General features: G+C 41.1%; 1 protein-coding gene across 1 annotated transcript in view; it reads right to left on the minus strand.

Moving 5' to 3' along the window:
- The window catches only part of cdh11 (cadherin 11, type 2, OB-cadherin (osteoblast)), a 77,652-nt gene that overhangs the window by 35,253 nt on the left and 22,083 nt on the right, over window positions 1–20,316 (minus strand). Inside the window, exon 2 of the mRNA XM_075480613.1 lies at window positions 7,923–7,988. The gene's annotated coding sequence lies outside the window, so the exon portion shown is untranslated. The remainder of the gene's footprint in view (window positions 1–7,922; window positions 7,989–20,316) is intronic.

Genomic DNA, 20,316 nt, shown 5'->3' on the forward strand with positions numbered 1-20,316 from the left:
AAAAAAATCATGTCATTGTTACCCACAGTTTTGCTATGACGACATGCAGAGGTATAAGGTAATGAGAGTAGAGGCATCACATAATAAAAAGGGAAATAATGAGGATGAAAGAGAAAGAAATGGGAATAGAAAGCAAAGCTGGGGAAAACAGGAGTGAAGGGAGGATGAGGGGAAAAGGGAGCAATGGCGTGAGTAACTTGAGACACCGCTGCAGTGGCTTGAGATTCTCCTGAAAACCTTTTTCACACTACAGCTGTGAAACTGTTTATTTTCAATCCCTTTCACCAGCGGTGCGTTAGCATCCAGATTTTGATTCTGCCAGTTACTGGGATCCCCGCGCATGTTAGGAATACCTCGTGACAACGGGATCCAAACCAACCAGAACAACTAACACCAGGAAATGGGGGAAAAAATGGTAAAATTTAGATAAAAACAGAGGAAAGAAGGTCAAATATGGTCCGAAAACCAAACTTATTTCAAATCAGGACACTGTAACAGAGCAAAATATCAATTACTAGGACATGTTTTACAATATTTATTGCTGTATTTGAATACAAACTTGTTTCTATGAAAAGAGAAACAAAAGAGGTCAAAAGTTAAAAAATGAATGCCATCCATAAAGATACACAAGTTTGCATGTGGGTTAATCTTGCTAATCTGTTGAATGTTTAAAACTGTCGTGACCTCAGTATTTTTTCTGTGTGTATGTGTACACTGAGAACTGTAAATCTCAACACCACAGAGGATCATTGAACGTGCCATTAACTGATCAGTGGGAAGCCCATTCATCTTATTAGCAATGCTCGTTAAAGCAGCCACAGCAATGATGAGTGCCGTTGCGTGTTATTGGCTTGGCGTAACAGTTACACAGCTGCCAAACCGCCACAGATGGAGAACAAAGAGGCCAGCTAAAAAGAATTGATGCTGCTTTCAAGTCCATGACAAACATGTGACATTATGAGGGAGCAGATAATGGATGATGGTGACGCAGAAATGAAGAGATCAACTGAAATTGCCGAGCAGTGGGGAAAAAGAGGGAGAAACAGAGCAACAGAGAGGGATTTGTGTCCAGCTATGGTTAGCCATGTGCGTTCATGCTTTAGTGAGCTCAGTGAGTCTGTTCCAGCATGATGAATAGAGACCAGAGATATTAAAATATGAGACACAGAGAGAAAGAGAGATATCAAAGGGAAGCTGAGAGGATAGGAGGCGGAAATCCTCTTTTTTTCTATTCTTCCCCAATGAGAAATGAGAGACTTAATCCTCGGGGGCTTACATTTGTTTTTTTTCCCCTCTATATCTCTCTGTATTTGAATGTTCAAGCCTTCTAACACTCTCTTTACCCCACCTGAGCTTCACTTTTCTTCATTCTCCCCTGCTCCTGCTAACCATTATCCATATTTGCATCTCTCTTTTTGCCATAGCTATATCTTCTCCTTGGTGAATTCCATCTGTCCCAGAATCCCCATCATTTCCAGTTTCCATCCCTCTTCCTTTCCTCTATCCCTCTGATTCCTTGCAGGGTTTATGGGTTTATGATGCATAGTAATCTCTCTCCAAACATATTTATCAGCTGATTCTTTCTCTTTCTTTCTCTCTGTAAGCTCAGTGGGTATCTGAACTGTGCTGTGTTATCCTACAGGATATTTGCATTTGGTCTGAGTAGGGAAAAGAGCAGAGTGCACAGACAGAACAAATCAGAGCAAAGAAGAGCTGAACAAGTCGAAACATAGCAGTGAATACAAATACGGGAGACAGCAACTCAGTTAAAAGGCAGAGCAGAATTCAAATGAAATCCATCCCAGGGTTGCATGTAACGCTTTGGGGGGAAAAACCATGTCCATCTGAATCATAAAACTACCTTTCTGCTCGTCCCATTTGAGTGATCGTTGTGGAATGGCTTGTCTATAATTAAAAAGCAAAAAAAAAACAACATATTTGGGTCACAATAGTCACTTTTTGAATTCCAGTGCAGGTATATTTGTAGCGATACGCTTGGCTGATCAAGTTAAACCTCTCATTTAAAATTGGAATATAGCTTAATTTCTTGCATTTCGTTGTGCACCTAAATTTCCTTCTATTCTGAAATGACATTTTCTCCAGATAGTACATCACTTAAGCTTTTAAATTAAATGCTGTTTCCCGATCTCATCTTTTATTGTTCCCTGAGCTCCAATGGTTACATCTTCACTTGTGCTGCTGTTTCCAGCATCTATGGCAGTTTTTCTCACTAAATCAGGCTGCAGCAAAGAGGAGCCTCCAGTCGCCCATGAATTAGGCTCTGTGGGTTTACCTCTTATTACACTGCAGATCAGGGCTAAAAACCTTTCCCAACACTTCATTTAGAAATTTTTCTGTATAAAATGAGGAGTTTTAGTTAAACTTTAGCATATTCCAGAAACTGCATTCTCAGCATTAGCTCTGTTGGTGAGAGACTTTCAAACTGGTGGATATTCAGTGTAATGAAATGGGCGAGCATGCCATTATAGCTCAGTCATTTCTCAATTACTGTACCATCTCGAGTGGGAAACGTTTCCTCTTTGGATTTCTGTTTAGCTGCCTGTCTCTAAAACTTCTGATACTGATTCTGCACATTAATCTGGTGTTAATTGGAACTGATCAATCACAACGTTCAAGGCAACAATAAACAGCAAGAGCATCAACTTACATTGAGACTTTACGAAAGCAGCCTGGACAAAGTAAACAGATTAATATATTACCGTGCAACAAGCTGACCAACCAAGGTGTGGTTTGTTGATTTCTGTTTGATTTGTTAGATTTGAACTCCTATTGTGTACATCTGAGGCTTCCAAAAGAAACTACCTTTAATCAGTCAAAGGGAGAATCTTGGGAGTTTACTAAGAGACTAATTCCTGAACCCTCCAACTGTTACCATTACATTTTACCTGATCTCAGGAAGTATTAAACTGCATGTTTGTGTTTGTGTGTTGGTGGAAAGGAACAGTGTCTTTAAACTCTCCCCAGGTTTTCCAGAATAATTTATTGATGTTTGCTTCTCTATATCTAGCTTTCAATCAGTCAGGCAGCTGGATAATCAATACTGATGGAGGGCGTCGAAACGCTTTGTGTTTGTGTAAATCCCAGGGAAAAGGGGTGGAAAAAAAGACTTCTCCTCCCTAATTCCTGCTCCTTATCTGTCCTCCCAGACACCCATCAGTGTCACATTTTTAAAGATATATGAGCCTGATAGTTAATGAGTTTTAAAAGCATTTTGCCACTCTACACTCTGGAGATGGGCTTATCAGCGCCGTGTTGCACCTTCCACTGGTTTCATGTGTTGAGGCTCTAAATGCAGGGAAACTGCTGCACTTTGCATTTTCTACGTGTTGTGTTAACATTTACTGTTTCACCTGCATTTGTGAGGTGTTGCAAATGTCAGACATTTAACTGTCCATTAAGGACAACATTGCTAAACAAAGGTTAAACTTTACTGGTTTTATTCAAAGACTTTCATGTGAGCACACTATCAGCCTTCTATGAAATTATCAGTTTTTGTTCTTTGTTTAATGTGGACCCGGACAATTGCTTCTGCATTTTGAAATCCAGGTTTTTTTTGTCACCTAAAAGTGGCCACACAATCAGCGATAATCAAGTTCCTCCGGAACTCGCAGCACTTGGGATAAATGCACAAGTAATGAGGAACAAATGCTGAGAAGAGCAATCATGACCCGATTAATGCACTTCTTGAGGCTCCAGTGTATTACACACAGCAGATTAGATCATTAGATCAGAAAACAGTTTTTTTTTTTTAGTCAGCTTTTTTAAAACCTCTGGCAGAAGCACAGCACATTTTCAGGGGAATTCTCACTTCAATATCCAATTTTCTAATCATTATACTGCAGCTATACGCTTCATGTACATTGATGCCGTTGTAAGCATTATATTTCACTGAACTTAATGCATGCAAAATTAGACTACAATACGTGATCTCCATGTAAACAAAGCTGTGATGCAGAGCGCCTCTTAAGTTAAATGAACTTGCACTTGGAGAAATGAGAGGTAATTCGTGAAATGACTGTGCTCCTTTTGAACCTGAAACTGTCTCGTGGCTGATTGTGCAGCCAAGTTTGTAGCTCTGCTGCCTGAGAAGTTTAATTCTACAAAGACTCAAACCTTTGTGCTCTGTGGCTGAAATACATCCTAATTACAAACTGCCACAAAAAAACCCAAACAAGTGGAAAGAGAGGAAATAGATGTTACCCCTGATGTCCTCCTGCTGCGCTCTTTGAAAGTGCTATAGAATGAAATAATCAAGAAACCTCGCCCAGGGCTGCCTATTTAACACACTCAGGACAATAAATCTGCTGCTTTCTTTCAGTAGCAATAGGTCCAAAGAGGAACCCGCTAATCTAAGGGAGAGGGACGTAGAGATACACAGTTAGTACAAGAGAGACATAGGGATGGTATGACCTGAGAATTGCACAGATAAGCTCTTTTGTTCCTTTTCTATTTCTGTGTCACTGAAACAGAAACACACACACACACAAATGCTGAATCTCTTTGTCAGTTGGCCTGCCACTGAGTTGTCCCACTGACTAAAGACGTCATCTGGGTGAATGCTTCTTATTATAGGATATGTGCTCTTATCCCCTCAAAAGGTTAAACGCCCAATCAGACCGCAGCATAGCTAAACCGTTTTGAAACCGAGAATCACAATACGCCACCAGCAAAATCAAGAGATGATGGTGGGATGTGCACAAGCAGCCACGAGGCGTAATACAAGCAAAACCAGACGAATCGTGAGCACTAATCCTGCCTGATGGAACTTTTAGAGCCACTCTGCAAGCATAATTTAGATGCATGAAGTAGATGTACGACAGAATAACCATGTGTTCGTGTGTTTAATCTTCTTAGGTGTGTCATTTTACATGTGCATTTGCATGTGGACCACTTTCACCATGCATGTATAATTACTTTACACTCATCATTCAGTCTTCTCAAACCACAAGTGGATAACACCCACTCCCATCTCATCAGTTAGAAGACTGGTCAGGAGCACCGAGTGTCCTATTCTAACACGCCCATTCAACATAATGTTGAACTGGAATGAACTGAGCTGCAGCTGCACCTTTCTGTGGGAGTACTTTTATCGGCTGACAGAGACCACCTCGGGAGGAAGAAAAAGTCGGGAGACTTCCAGTCAGAAGATCTGAGTTTTGGTCTCCTGTTTCTAAAAGCATTTTACATAATTGTTAGAATTTAGCTTTTCATTGGCCTTTTGTGTAGATTTAGGCACCAGAACTACTTTAAGCTAAACACATGTTAGTACACTTCTCCCCTCTTCTCAATTTTCTGGGTCAGCATCTATTTTTTATGTGGAGGAACTTCTGTTGAGGTAAAAGTGGTACTCGGTGCATTACAACCTGGTGTCACTTTGTTCTGAACAAGCTTCGCCGTGCGATGAGTTCAGAGTAAGATCGAGTTGGATTGTCTGCTTTTTACCTCTAACAAGGACTTCATGTGGTTTAATTCTGTTACTAGAATTACTCAAAAAGGTTATTGGATCGCATGGATTGTCGTGGTTGGCACTGTCGTCTCACAGCCAGAGGGTTCTGGGTTCGAATCCCGGCTGGGGCCTTTCTGTGTGGCGTTTGCATGTTCTCCCCGTGTACTCGGGATTCCTCCCACTGCCCAAAAACATGCAAATGAGGTTAATTGGTGACTCTAAATTGTCCCTAGGAGTGAGTGTGCGTGGCATGGTTGTGAGGCCCTGTGATGGACTGGCGACCAGTGTGTACCCTGCCTCTTGACCAGTGACAGCTGGGATAGGCCCCAGCCCCCCAGCAACCCTAAATTAGATTAAGTGGTTACAGAAAATAGATGGATGGATAGTTAATGGATGGATTTTTGTTAGATATAGTAAACTGTGTTTGCATGCTTTTAAAGGCTTCCAAGTACTAGCTTGATTTGTTTAAAGCCTTAGTTGTCCACGTCCTCATAAAGACATGCAAGTGGAAGATGCAACATGGAGGTGACCAGGCAGAGGAGCAAATGTGAGTGGTTATTCAACATCCTTGTTGTAGGGGCCACAAATACCACCTACAATGCTTCCACCATCACTTTTTCTGCTGTAATCTGAACTTCAACCAGATATTGACCACCATTTTTATTTATATGTTCATTATTTGCATCCTGCAAATCTGGAAGTTCTGGGCAGTCTGCGTTTGCTGGTGTGCCTCCTGGTGTAATCCTGTGGCAACACCAAGTATGTGGGCAATTGCGCCAACGTTGGTGCCGGCAGACTGCATGAGAACAATGTTAGAATCTGGATCCAAGTCTGATGGAGATATGAAGTCACTGCTATTGTCAAGAGCTAAATCACTGTGTTATCAGAAGACCAGTATATTAATTAAACTGAGTGTAGATATATTATATGACTGTGCATTTACTGCCAGGGGAAATTACATCACAGTATAAGCCGCATTCGGACTGTAGGAACCTTTGGCAGTTCTTATAACCTTCTAATGAACGGGGCCGTTTTCTCCCGCATTCGGACATACAGGAACTCGGGACCACGGCCCTCAGTTCCTGGAACCATTTTAGCTCCTTCTCCGAGGTCGGGTCTTTTCATGGTTCTATAGAACGCATCTGACGGAGGTGTTTGGTGGTTGGTAGCTCCGCCCTTTGTCATGTTGTCAGGCTGAAATGTTTCCTCATACGACACAGACACAACCGGCGCGTGTTTAATAAGTTAAACTGACACGTGGTCCTCCTTTGTCCGTGTCCTCCTTTGTCTGCGGTGCTCTGCTCTCTTTCCTTCATGAAACCAAGAAGTATGGCCTGCGCTCAATCCTTCGTCTCCTGACTCTCTGTGAGCTCTTCCAGCCTCCATGTTAGACGCCCGATGTGATCGTCCATGATTAATATCACCATCATGCAGACCATGAACACGGTGGCCTCCCCGCTCTCCATATTAGCTTCTTTGTGGCGTTTTTTTCTTCTCTCCTTACTTTTCACAGGTTTTGTTTTGTTGTTGAATGAGGCGCTAAAGTAACATGTCACTGTCGCAGACGGTTGCGCTGCATCAGTCCCGACCTGGTCCTGACTCATGTGCGAATGCAAACTGAAACGGTTCCGCTGGGGAAGGGCAGTTATTAGAACGAAATTCGAGGAGGACCGTTCTTAGAACGGCGTTCTTAGAACGGCTCTGTCCGAAAGCGGCTATTGTCATCCCAATAACTACAAGGTTTTTTTTACATTTGCAGAATTGAGTCATACATAATGCTCCTTGAACCCTGAATACATGATCTTCCTTTTTTTTTTTTTAATGCAGTGTTTGAATCTGCGTATTCATTTACTTTCCTGTGGTCCTTCCTTGACCTGCTGTATGCAGGTTTTGCACACGTTTGTCTTTTACCAGTTTGCAGTCTGGAGTTGAAGGATTAGACAATGCAGCTCTGAAATCAGCTTGTCAGCCTGCCAGCCACAGATAAGCACACTCAGGGTCGATTAGATCTGCCTTTTAATCTATTCAACTTTTTTCCAGGCGAATAGAAAAATGCTTAGTTTGGAGGAGAACTGAGGTGCAAGATTCTGTGATATTGGAAACATGTGACCAGAGGGCGAAGGAACTGTAAACCACTTTTTCAGACATGACATCATATTAAATATGCATTTTTACAAGTCCTACTTAACAAGCTGCTTTAGGCGAATACAAGCTGAACCTTCCTGAATAAGTTTCCATTAGCTGTGAAGGACAGAGCTCATTAACAACAGAGATGAAGGAAAATCTGGAAAAATGCCTTCATGAAAGACGGTGACAAAGTAGGAAAGAAAATGTGTGCATGAATGAGAGGGAGCTCTGTTAATGAAACGCTGAATCGGTCAGTGAGTCCATTGCGTCGATACGACTTCAAAGCCTTTTGTTTCACAAACAAACACACAAAAATGGCTGCACGCACCTTTTAGCTCATCACTGTGCTGGATAGGACGGAGGTTTTCTTTCCTGCACCGCAACACAGGTCAGCCTGAAGGAAACGGGAACAAGAGAAAGGAAATCATCTTAATGACAAGTAAGAAGCACCATTTAGGAAAGAGTTCAGACACTTTATGTTACTGTGACGTATTTACATATCAATTAACTGTTGTCCTGGTCTGCATGGAATCCATTGAAAGTCAGACAGGAACTATGCTATTTCCAATGTTTGCAACCTCACCAACAAACCTCTTGTGATCTCTAAATACATTAAAACTGTCTTGATATTTCCAAGTTTACGATAATTGCAATTACTCAGCAGCAAGCTGACAGCACTCCAGTGGAGATTCTGCAGAGAATTAAAGACTGTAACCCTATCTTTGGAAATTAACTGAATTTTACTCACTTCAGACAAAACAACTTTACTGTAGCTATGCATGAGCGGACTGAGGAAACAGCAGCTAAAATATAGGTATTATCCATGTGTTCACTTTGCCAATTCAGCCTGCAGCTATTTCATGCATCTTAAGACTTTTACATAAAGGGTAAAAAGCACAATGTGTACATTTGAAACTTTACAAAGAAATAAAACAGCTCAGTTTCACATTTAACTTTGATCTATCTCTCTGAATTAAGGCGAACATCACAATCTGAAAACCCTTTTACATGTGCTTCAATAAGAATAAGACGAATCGCCCCTTAAATAACCATGACTGACATTACTGTGCATGTATCATCGGGCCTGACAAAGTTGAAGACGAGATTAGTCAAAGATCGTTTGTAAATGAAAGCCACTGCCCTCACTATATGTATCTGTTATATCCCCAAAATCTTCTGAAGTGTTCTTAGGGTGGAGAAAGAAAGAAGACATGCTTTTTCCTCCATCACTACCCATCACTGAAGAGCCCCTGGGTGAGCTATTTAACCCTGGCCAGTCTCAGAGTGACTCAGGCCTGGTGGTGGTGCTGAAAGGTTGCACAGAGCAGCTCGTCTGCATGAGTGTGAAGCAGGGGCCTGCTGAGAATGAACGTTTGGAATTTTCTAAGCCTTGAGCCGGTGGATACAGCTATAAAAACTGTAGAAAGCAGTCTAACAACATGGTTTTGGTTTGGTCCGTTCAGTCTTGTGATTATGTGTCCGTTATGGCTCATGAGTAGGTCGAGGGAGGTGTTTCATAATGATGCGATGGCTAAGTATCAAAACGCTCCTTTATCCTCCATGGCACCTTTCTTTTATCCACATATTCCTGAATGTGCAGTGGGAGATCACAGAGCTCTGAGGACTAAGACTCTGTAATCATTAATCTCTAAGGTAAATAAGGTAAATAAATGTTCCAACCAGAATCAAAGCAAAGTTAATGCCAATTAACAATTTTATGTTATATATACTATATAATAATAATATATGATCATAATACTATCAATTAAGACTAGACCTTTGTGCACACATGAAAATTTCACTTATGTCATTGTCACTAAAGAAAGCAAATTCATGCCTTTTGGTCAATGTGGTTCAACCCTAAAACATTTAGTTTCCTACGAAAATTTGAAACAAAGTACTGTCATCCGATCAATAAAGAGAATGGATTACCTTGTTTGCGTGACAATAAAGTGAAGGCATCGGTGCAATTTAATTTCAGCATCATCAACATCATTATGGTGACGCAAACACCACCATCATTATCAGCCGCTCAACATAACAAATCATCATTATTCAGTGACTGTGATACCCCTCGAGCATAACACCAGTCATTATCATATCATAATTATTATTGTCTGGCAGATGAACCTGCTTTGAATGCAGAGAGCCGTGGCTCCTTTCACCTTGTTAAAGAAGAAAAATTGATTTTTATCAGAGTATCTCCAGCGGCACATGCTGACTCAGCACTTGTCGCCAGTAGAAACTACGCTATGTCGTTCGTTAACTACACTTTGAAAACGATGCATGCATCTTTTGAGCTCTGCGGTGTGGAATTACACCAATCACAACCGTGCTATTGTGATTATTATTCTGCAGCTAACTCTGCCTGCTCTGTATGCGCAGTCGATTGAGCTCCCTCCAGCCGGAAAATGACAGCTCGTTATGCGAGGGAAAATGGATTTTACCGTGTCCTGGTATTGCTGGGGACCCCAAGACAATACTGTCAATACCATCACAGATTGAATTGGTTCTTGTGTAAAATGTGAAATGCATGAAAAAAGACCTATTGATTGGGAGGCCACTTCCAACAATCTGTTGTGCTACATGTTTCACTGCATGCACACAGGCTTGAAGAGGGTGATAATATTTTCTATTGATTTATTTTGATGAATTGCGCTCACTTCTAAGGAGTGATTTTTTTTTTTTTTTTATTGATGAACTGAAAGACGACCTGCAAGTTCAACATTTTATCGCGGCAGTAAATAACAACTGAGTTAAAAAGAAAGATACTTGAAAGCTGCTGTAACGGACGACTCTTTTTGAACATTGTGTGTTTTAGTGGTAATGGATATACAGGTTCAGCTTTGTCCTTCCTAACAGAACTGTTCAGTTCATCGGGCGGTATTTCAAGCTATTGATCCTTATGATAAAACAACGCTACTCTATTCCACTGCACAGCAAGCACTCAGAGGCAAAACATCAGCTTTTGTGCTCAGCTTTCACTCTCATGCATTGTGAAATGCTGTTGTACAAGTTCTGTTCTCCTTCACAACCAAAAGTAGAGCAGGTATGAAGGAACGTGGATTGCAGCTAACGAGCACATAACTGCAGAAAGTAATCAGAAATATAACTTTTTTTCTTTGTCTGCTCTGTTTTTTTGTTTTTTTTTAGATTTTTCAACTAGTGTACAATTGGTGTGGGTTTGGCAGTCTGCACGTGCAAATGCACACAATCTGTGCACACAAGTGTCATGAACAGATGCAAATAGACTGCTTGAAATCTAGCCATTAGTGTTGTGCCTGTCATTAGCTAAAAGGCCTAAAGCTGGAGTGGAACCAGAATAATTATTGTGATTATAGTCCTCTGTAGAGCTCTATCCAAACACATTACACTCTCTCAGATTAAAATCTGGTGTTGCATGTGGTTTCTAAATAAAGATGCTAGGATTTATTCCATGATACCGGCCAACTGGATTCTCTGCAGCAAAACTGGAGAGAAGACAAGTTTACATTTAAAGACAAAGTAATAGTTTGCTGGGCCAAGAGATACAGTTTAAAGCTATCTTTAAGTCTTTAAATCCTCATACAGCTACTACTCTTTGGCTTTCTGGTGCAGTTTCATAGATGGCCTTCAGATGGGAAGGGCCTGTAGACATTCTTGACATGAGTTTAAGAAGAATTTGGACTTTAGTGCAGGATCATGGTCATAATCGATGATTATTGACAGGGGCTCTTCATTCAGGACTGACATGGCATTGGCTATTTTTCATGGCAATCAATTTAAAACATGTGATATGTAATGTTCATGTCTCGTGTCACAGAATGGGAGTTTGATGCTGTCAGCTTGAAAAGAATATGATGGCAGCTTTGAGGCTCAGCATAGTGGGCACAGCTGGTATACACACACACACACACTCACACACACGTTGGTTGGCAGGGACTGGTGGATCCCAGCTGTGTCTGTATTATCCATGCACCAGTATGCATTCACAGTTGCAGGGACATGGACACTCTCCTCACTCTGTGCTGCTGAAGTGAAACTATGTACTGGACCATGCGCACACATTCACACACTGTGCAGATGCTTAAATATCCCTGCATAATTTAGACAGCCAGGCTCCTAGACATATTGGCAAACACTTTTTGGCATGAGCCAGACATCTAGTCAGGAATTTTTTCGCGACCTTTCTAAATTTAGCGCACACCATATTTAACTTGTGACTCTTCTTTTATATGCCGTCTTTTTACTTATTTTTGGCGCGCGGTTCCTTTCATATATTTAATCTTCAGGCGAGCATCCTCCTCTGACTTGCCTCCTCCTCCTCCGCTTCCTCTCGCCTCCTCACTGACTCATTGCTGAGTCTAAAAAAAAAATAAAAAACGCTGCACAAGAGATGCAGGTGCGAGTGGTTATTTTGTCTACTTTTTTTCTTTTATCCTTAAGCTCAGTTGTCCTGCTCCCACAGTAGTGCTACTCCTACAACACTTGCTCTAGACAGCAAGTGCTGTAGCCTGTTTCTCTGTCAGATGATCTGAAATATCTCTTTGGGGTTAGATAAGGCTGAAAGCTAAAAAAAAAAATTTCAAAAAATGATATACTTGTTCCAGTGTCAGTGTTAAGCGAGTCCATATCTTCCCATGAGAGCTGTAATTTTGAAAATGTTGATTTCATTTTAAAACAGATTCATGGTTATTACATTGTGGCATGCATGAATATTTCATGCAACACACATAGAAGAACAGCTAATATTAAGTGCGTATGCAAATGTGCTTTTTAAGCCTGTTGAAGAGAGCTGCAGGCTCTGCAAAGCTCAACTCAGTGTGATCTGCAGAGTGTGAGAACAGCAGGCGCAGGTGTGAGGTCACCTGCAGACATGCTGATGCTGTGTGTCTTTTTAAAGGTGGGTTTGATCTGAACATCCATGTCAAGATGGGGAACTCTGTGTTTGAAAATGACATATTTGTCTTCCTGCCTTCCTTCGGAATTCCTTTTTGTTTGATTACACATGCTAAAATGATGTGATAAACCAATCTTTTCATCATACAATACTCTGAACACTTAGACCCAAAAGACCTGAATGGGAACTTTTAAAGCACAGCAGTTGGTTAGGCTGCCATTTTAGATCCCTATGTTCATACTTTACACATCGATTCCTGCCAAAAAATTTGTATTTGCAATGTTCTTAATGGATGTGAAATTTTCACACTTTCTTTTCGGGTAAGAAGCTTTAATTTGTACCCCCCCGCAACTGTTATAAGCACAAGTTTTAATATTCATGGTTTCTTCACATTTAGTTATTCTAGTAATTAGTCTTTTTGCCGTTTAATTCTGTAAAATTATGATAAGGAAGCGAAAAGCTCTGCTTTCTCATTTTAGCACTTTACTGTGTAATAAACTGAGGAACTACAGCAGGTTTCTTTTTTTTTTTCTAGGAATCAGGTATTTTCCTCTGCCCTCCATCAGTTTCAACTGCTGGAACCTGGGGCTAAAGAAAGGTCAGAGGGAGACATTTTAGCCCCAAACGGGCCCTGACCAGGGGTAGTACTTTTGAGACTACCTCGATCTTTGGGTTGGGACTTACAAAGGTGAATATTTCCGATTGGTTGAGTAATCCCAGCATTTTATTTACACCTCTCTGTCTCGGTCAACTCAGATTTAATATCTACAATAGCTCATAAAATATGTCAACTTTAAGTTGTATCACAGCAATGTTTGCAGTTATTACTTTTTGTAAAAACAACATTCAAACTCAGACATTCATTTTGGAAGCTCCAGAATGAACGAGAAGACAGAGTTCAGACCAAACTGGTTTCTTCTGCTAACATCCTCGCAGTTTCTGTCTTTCAATCTCCTGCTAGCAGCCTGTGTAATTACTGCCTGAAACAGTCTATAACAATCAGCAGCCTCAGATACTCTGTGCTAAAGGTGCAAGATGGGGGCAGAGAAAAGGCAGCCCCTTCAAACAGCCTGTCAGACCCAAACAAATACACATCTGCACAGAATACACATGCTAGGTCTGACCGACAAGCAAAACGAGGCTTAGCTTATCTGAAGTTAAATGCACCCTTACACGAATCTGTTTTTGTGGAAAAGGTGATACAAAAACACAAGATGTTGTTGTTTTTCTGCCTACAAATTGCACTTACATAAATGGATGGAAGCACACACAACAGATGCTGATGAGGCTCGTCAAATACCAACATGAAAACAATGCAATGACAGAACATGCGGATAAGTCACACACTCATTTTTACTGAGCATTCCCATGCAAAGACGGCAACATGCACACACAGCGAGGGCTTTACACAAACAGATAATGGCAATGTGTGTTAGTGAGAGGAGAGATCTATCGCAGCTGACATGTTGACTTATAGAGACAGAGAGAAACGAGCAGCAGTCATTGGACTGACAGGTTGGGGTGGAAGGATGGAAAGTGATGGAAGAGGTGGATGATGGATGAAGTCAATGCTAAAAGAGGAGAAGAAGGCAGGAGAGACAATAAATATACTTTTTACATATTCAGTTCTGCATGGCTGGGCCACTTATGTATGTAGGCGCACACTCGGTTATGACTTCCCTCACGTGTCGATGATTTTCATTTCGATAGTTTGTTATTTTACGACACAGTCTCTTACTCACATAGTACTTCAGACATCAGTTCACACAAACACACATGAATATATAATGATCTCTAAGAACGGTATTGCAACATGGGCCCGGCAGTGTAATATTACTCTTTACTATCTGTTTATATTGAATAAAAACACCAACCAACCCAAATCTGACTTGAAAAAAATACAATCAGATCTGAATGTAGCTGCAACTGTCACCACAACACATGGATAGCTTCTGCAACATCAATTATCTATTTAGGGTCAAATATGATCTGTGATTTCCATTTTCATGTGCTCCTGCTTGGTAATTAAAAAAGACCTTCAAAAGGAGGACAAGCTGGAAGGCTGGAAAATGGCAATCATCCACTCCATGTCCCTCATTTATCGCCCATGATAGCGATAATAGTTTTAAAATACAGTATTTTTGAGGATTCATTCATTTCTGATTATCATGTACAATCAGTTGATCTCTTTCACCTAGACTATGGGAAGCTCTTCCCTACCAAAAACCTTTCTCTTGCTGATCCAGTGCCTCCTTGTTTGTGTCGCAGCAGCACTAAAAATACTGTTCTGTGCAAGAGTTTCAAGTCTTAATTTCTGTTATGAAATGAAAAATTGGTGCTGCACTGTATTAAAATGTGCAGACATAACGGGAAACATTCAAATATGAATGGAAATACAGAATTTCAGGCTAAGAGAGTTTGTACAATTCTAATGAGATTGAAAGTCAATATTTGGTCTGAGCTCCTTTATTCTACAACACAGCCTGAACCCTCTCAGACGAGCTTTCTGTCCTTTCTTTAAGGAGTCTTCAGGAATAGTTCTCCAGGCTTCTTGAAGGACATCCCAGAGCTCTTCTTTGGATGTGGGCTGCCTTTTGTTCCGTTCTCTGCCAACATGACCCCACACTGCTTCAGTAATGTTGAGCTCCGGGCTCTGGGGAGGATTCATCCCTCCATCAGACCTGCTGCCACTGATTTTCAGTCCACTTCTTGTGTCCTTTGGCACAGCTCAGCCTTTTCTGCATCTTTGTGACAATCTTTGTCACAAAGACAGACTGCTAGTAACAAAGTGCATGAAATTACTGTATAAAATGTGTTCTTTCCTAAGTTGTCTGTTATATGTAGACACAACACTGGTTCATCCTTTGAGTTAGGTGCCTATTCTATGCTTGAACGATTCATAAGTCAGTGTTAAGTTGCTTAAGAAACAAGAAATGGTGAGGTTCAAGAACTGGACTGAAAATGAGTGCAAAAGCAGCCAATGTCCAAAAGACACTCGAGTTTCCAGAAAGTCTGGAGAACTATATGCTCAAAACCACTTTAAAGATGACAAGAAAGTCTGGCTGCATGGAAGCAAAGCACAAAGAAACGAGTGGGGGCTCAACTTCCCTGCAGAGATCTTTTAGTATATCACAGCTCCACCATGGTTTTATTACATATAGTTTTAAAACTGAACAGAAAGTTTGACAAAAGTATCAAATACTTTATACTTGAAGCTACCAGATACAATCTCTTTCTTTCTCTTAAATGATTCTCAAAGTCTATCACAAAATGTAAAAGTGATTTGTGGTTATGTTGGTCATCTTTTTTTCTTAATGATGATCAGTGTTCTGGCACATCGGAACGTCTTATTTACCACCAATCACAAGGGTTAATGTAAAAGACAGGCTATCATTGTCTTGCCCACTAATTAGTCAGTCCAGTCAGAGTGCTGAAGGCCTCCACGCTCAGTGTGCCTCCTCAGAGAAAAGCGCAGTCGGTCCTGTGAATCACTGCATTCAAAGGCTCTTGTGGCAAATGAGCAAAAATGATTGAAAAGCAAAAGGAGAAATTCATGAGTCTGGAAAAGCTATGATAAATGTATTAGCAGCAGATGACATCTTCATCACCACCTCATCGATCACCTTTGGGACGTTGTGTGTATGTGTATGTGTGTGTGTGTGTGTGCGTCATATGCAGAATCAGACAGATGAAAACCATCTCTTTCACCCCAACACACACAGTGAAAAATACATGCATAAGGAAAAACTAAAGATAGATATATTCGAGACTGACATGTTGCGCACACACGCACACAAACAGGCTGAACTGCGTACTGCAAGTTTGCAAATTTACTTAATCCTGAATTTACAATATTTATACCTACATTCAGATCAAATTTGTACACAACAAAGAGCATTAACTTCAGCAAATCCAGCTTAATGCACAGTCACACTGATCATATTCTGTTGTTTGCATAATTTTCCCATGCATGCAAATGGATGAAAGACAGAAAGGCGAAGCTCTCTCTTGACGAGCAATATGATCTGCAGATGACAGTCAACTTGCATCTCGGAGCCCTTTGCACCCTCCTGATGAATAACCTGAGCTGGCGTCGCTGCAGGATGAGTCTGAAACAAAGTGCAAATGGCTCAGTAAATCTGGCCCTCGCTCCCCGCTCTGCCCCAGCCTCTCTCTTGTTCTATTGGTCTGTCTCTTGGTATTCAGCAGCCGCTCTCTTGCAGCTCAGACTCTCTTATCTAAATCTCCATTCAGACAGAGAAAGAGACAGAGCTGGAGAGAGCGGTGAGAGATAGATAATGCAGGTCACTCTCCAATGACAACTCTAAAAGGCAACTGGGGAGTGGAGAGAAAAGGAAAGCAGTGGAGAGGAAGAGAGAAAGGCTGCTGAAAAACGTTATATGGATTTCTGTTCTAAGCTGGGTCCATGGAACGCATGCAGACTTCATAAGTAGCTTGCTGTGGAAGTTACTGTACATCTGGTGTTTTTTTTAAGGCTCACAGCGGCTTAGCTGTTTATTTTAAGAGTGGTTGAAAGCCTGAGAATTGATAAATCGGTAAGAAAGGACCACCATATGCCTGAGTAATGGAAAGCTAAGCTGAGTAACCCTCATCAATGCAAAAGAGATTTTTTTTTACCTTGACTATAATTTGTCATTTGAATGCAAGAGGATCAGTCATTCCTCATTTCTGTGTTAGCCATCCTGTTTTGGCAGTGTAGTTTAATCTTTAGGACAACTTTTGCATGCACGAGCAAAAGATGACTGTATTTTCATGTTTTTTTTAAAGATTTGAATTATTGTACAAACGTCTTGAACCGTATGTATATCTTTTAACTGTTTGCTTCCAATGAGCTGCACTTTCTCGTAGTCTTTTAAAATGTTCTTGAGCAGTAATTCCCCAGGCTTTCTGAAGGTTTTTCACTCATCTCCACACCAGTCCTTGTACCTGAATATTTTCAGAGGAATATTGTTTTTGAGTGGAATGGGTTTCTTTGTTCGTTTGCACCAATTCATACAAACCTATCGACCATTCAGGCATGACACACATAATTTCTTCACATTTCTTTAGTTTCATCTCCAAAAAATACCAAAGATATTGCAATTTGCCAGAAATTTTAATTTTAATTTTTGCAATAACAAGGTGATTCCTAAAGAGCAGTTGGCCAAAACCTGGCATATCTCTGTATGATGTGAATTCTGTCCTTGCAATATTTTGATAGATTGCATAGGACAAGACCAGATGGACAAACTAAGAAATGGTAGACCTGTAAAACTATCTACAGTGATGTCCTCCAGCTGATTCATCTGCTGTTGGCCCAAGCCTCATCAGAAATGGGCTCCATGAAAGGGTGGCTGTCAGGAAGCCGTTCTTAAGGAAGGGAAACAGGGAGAAAAGGCTGAGCTGTGCCAAAGGACACAAGAAGTGGGCTGAAAATCAGTGGCAACAGGTCTGATGGAGGGATGAATCCTCCCCAGAGCCCGGACCTCAACATTACTGAAGCAGTGTGGGATCATGTTGGCAGAGAACGGAACAAAAGGCAGCCCACATCCAAAGAAGAGCTTTGGGATGTCCTTCAAGAAGCCTGGAGAACTATTCCTGAAGACTCCTTAAAGAAAGCACAGAAAGCTCGTCTGAGAGGGTTCAGGCTGTGTTGGAGGAGAAAGGAGCTCAGACCAAATATTTACCTTCAAGTTTGTTAGAACTGTACAAACTGTTTCTGCATGTTTCAATAACTCACTGCACCCATTTCTTATTTTTCTGGTAATATATATATATAAAAAAAGAGTGGTGGCTGAAGACTTTTGCTTACTACTGTAATTCCATGTCATCTTGGATAATGCTCTTAAACTCCCACTTTAATCTCCTATCCTCAAATTCACCAGTTCATACATGAAGGCAGGCTGATTGGAACTGATACCTAAAGCTGCACTGAACCACAAATATAAGCCATGCACATGCACACATGTAACTATTTTTAAATTCTGTTCATTCCTAATCTGGAGAAGGAGAAATAAAAAAAGTCAGTTGAATACAAGGTTGTTTGTTTTATCATTCGGCCCCTCCCTGCTGCACAGCTGACTCCAGAGATGTTTATAGCGGCTCATTTATCTCTCTCGATTACTCTCAATCTCCTCGATACCTTTACCCGTCTCCTCCTCTCCATCCCTGTCATTACTTCACCACCTCCTCCGTCTCGGTCTCCTAACATGAGCCAGGCCATAAACTCCAAGCTAAATTGAATTCGGCATGTTCTCAAACTGCTGTGGAACATAGTGCTACAAGCGTACACCGGTATTGTTCATTGCGATTTCATATCTCTTCATATGGTGAAGTCTGTGCCACATTAAGCAGCTTGGAAGTTGCAGTCGGAGCTAACCAGCCCTGGCAGCTCTTCAAAGACAGAAATAAGCATATTAATATCAGAGCGATTAAATGACAGTAAGCCAAAAACAAGCATTGCTAAATAAATCATTTTGACCTGTTGTTGGCGAGGACGTACAGAGATATGCTAATAGAGGCAGTGAGAGAAGGTCGCCAGCCTGGACACGCTGTTTACCGTTTTACAGTACAGTAAACCTGGAAACAAATCCACCTCTCTGGACTGGTTTGCTTTTATTGGCTGAGGTTTGAGCGCATATTCCATTGATCCACCTCCCATCTTGGGTCTCCCTTTTATGGATAAACTTTCGGCGTATTTAGTCATCCAACTCTCTCTGTCTGCTAATCTCTCTCAAGCCATTTCTCTCCGACTGTGCCATCAGAAGGCTGTAATGTGGAGTCATTCTTGATCCATCTCTGTTGTGCTATCAGATCTAGTTGGCACGGCCATAGTGAGCCCTGCTGCTCAGGCTAAATGAATGTTAAAAGCCTATTGAGTTTCCTTGCGTCGGCTGCAATAGCTTTGTCCTTATTCGGGTAATACGATGTGCTGCGTGTTAGTGTGTGGGTATGGACACTTTGTTTGCAGCTTGTATATGTGTGTGTGAGCTGTATGTAATGTGATGCTGTCTATTAATTTAGGAAAGGAGACACAGTCAGCAGGTAGAGGTTACGACCCCTGCCAGAGGACACATGCATACTGTAATCTGACGTGAAATTGATTTCAAGGTAAAGCAGCAGAACACGTGAGCCTTCCTCTTTGTGTGACTGCTGTCTGGCATGTTTGTACGTTCAGTTCAGTCATAATCCAATTATTAAAGCCCATATTATCTGTGGTGGCACATTTTTCACTGCAAACCAGTTCCCACGCTTTGGCTCCTTGATGTCAAAATCTCCCAAAAGCCTAAACCGTCCGTCTCCTCTCTGAAAAAATATTTTTCAACATTAATTCTTTAAATAATGATACGTGAGCATTGCTTTCAAATGGGTTAAAGTGCCACCTGGCTTAAAATCTGAACTCAAAGACCTGCACCAACAGGTCTTTATGCGTGGATCGACTTGTTTTACTTCTGCTGAGAATCTCAGAGTCGCTGAGTGAGCTTTTGCATTAAAGTCGTTTTAAGGGGCCACTCAGAAGCAGTCCTCTTCTTGGCAGTAATGACTATGAGAATCACTTGCACAAAGCTGAGAAGCAGCAGCAGTAACTGGATCAATGAAGAGACTGCAGTTAGAAAATAGGGGTCGGCGTAATCAATTAGTCTCCTAACTGCTGCTGGAATGATAAAATATCCGCTGGTGGAAAATCTCAGTCACTGCCCCTGCCTCTTATGTCACTTTTACCCATTTTGCTCTGACTGTATTAAATATATCCGACTGATATGTTTTGGACTGTAAAACCTAGACAACAGCAAGCTGATTTAAATAAAAAAAAAAATTGGCTTTGTGCAAAGTTTAATCCATT

The sequence above is a fragment of the Odontesthes bonariensis genome, chromosome 2 (genome assembly GCF_027942865.1).
Source record: "Odontesthes bonariensis isolate fOdoBon6 chromosome 2, fOdoBon6.hap1, whole genome shotgun sequence".
Lineage (NCBI taxonomy): Eukaryota > Metazoa > Chordata > Actinopteri > Atheriniformes > Atherinopsidae > Odontesthes > Odontesthes bonariensis.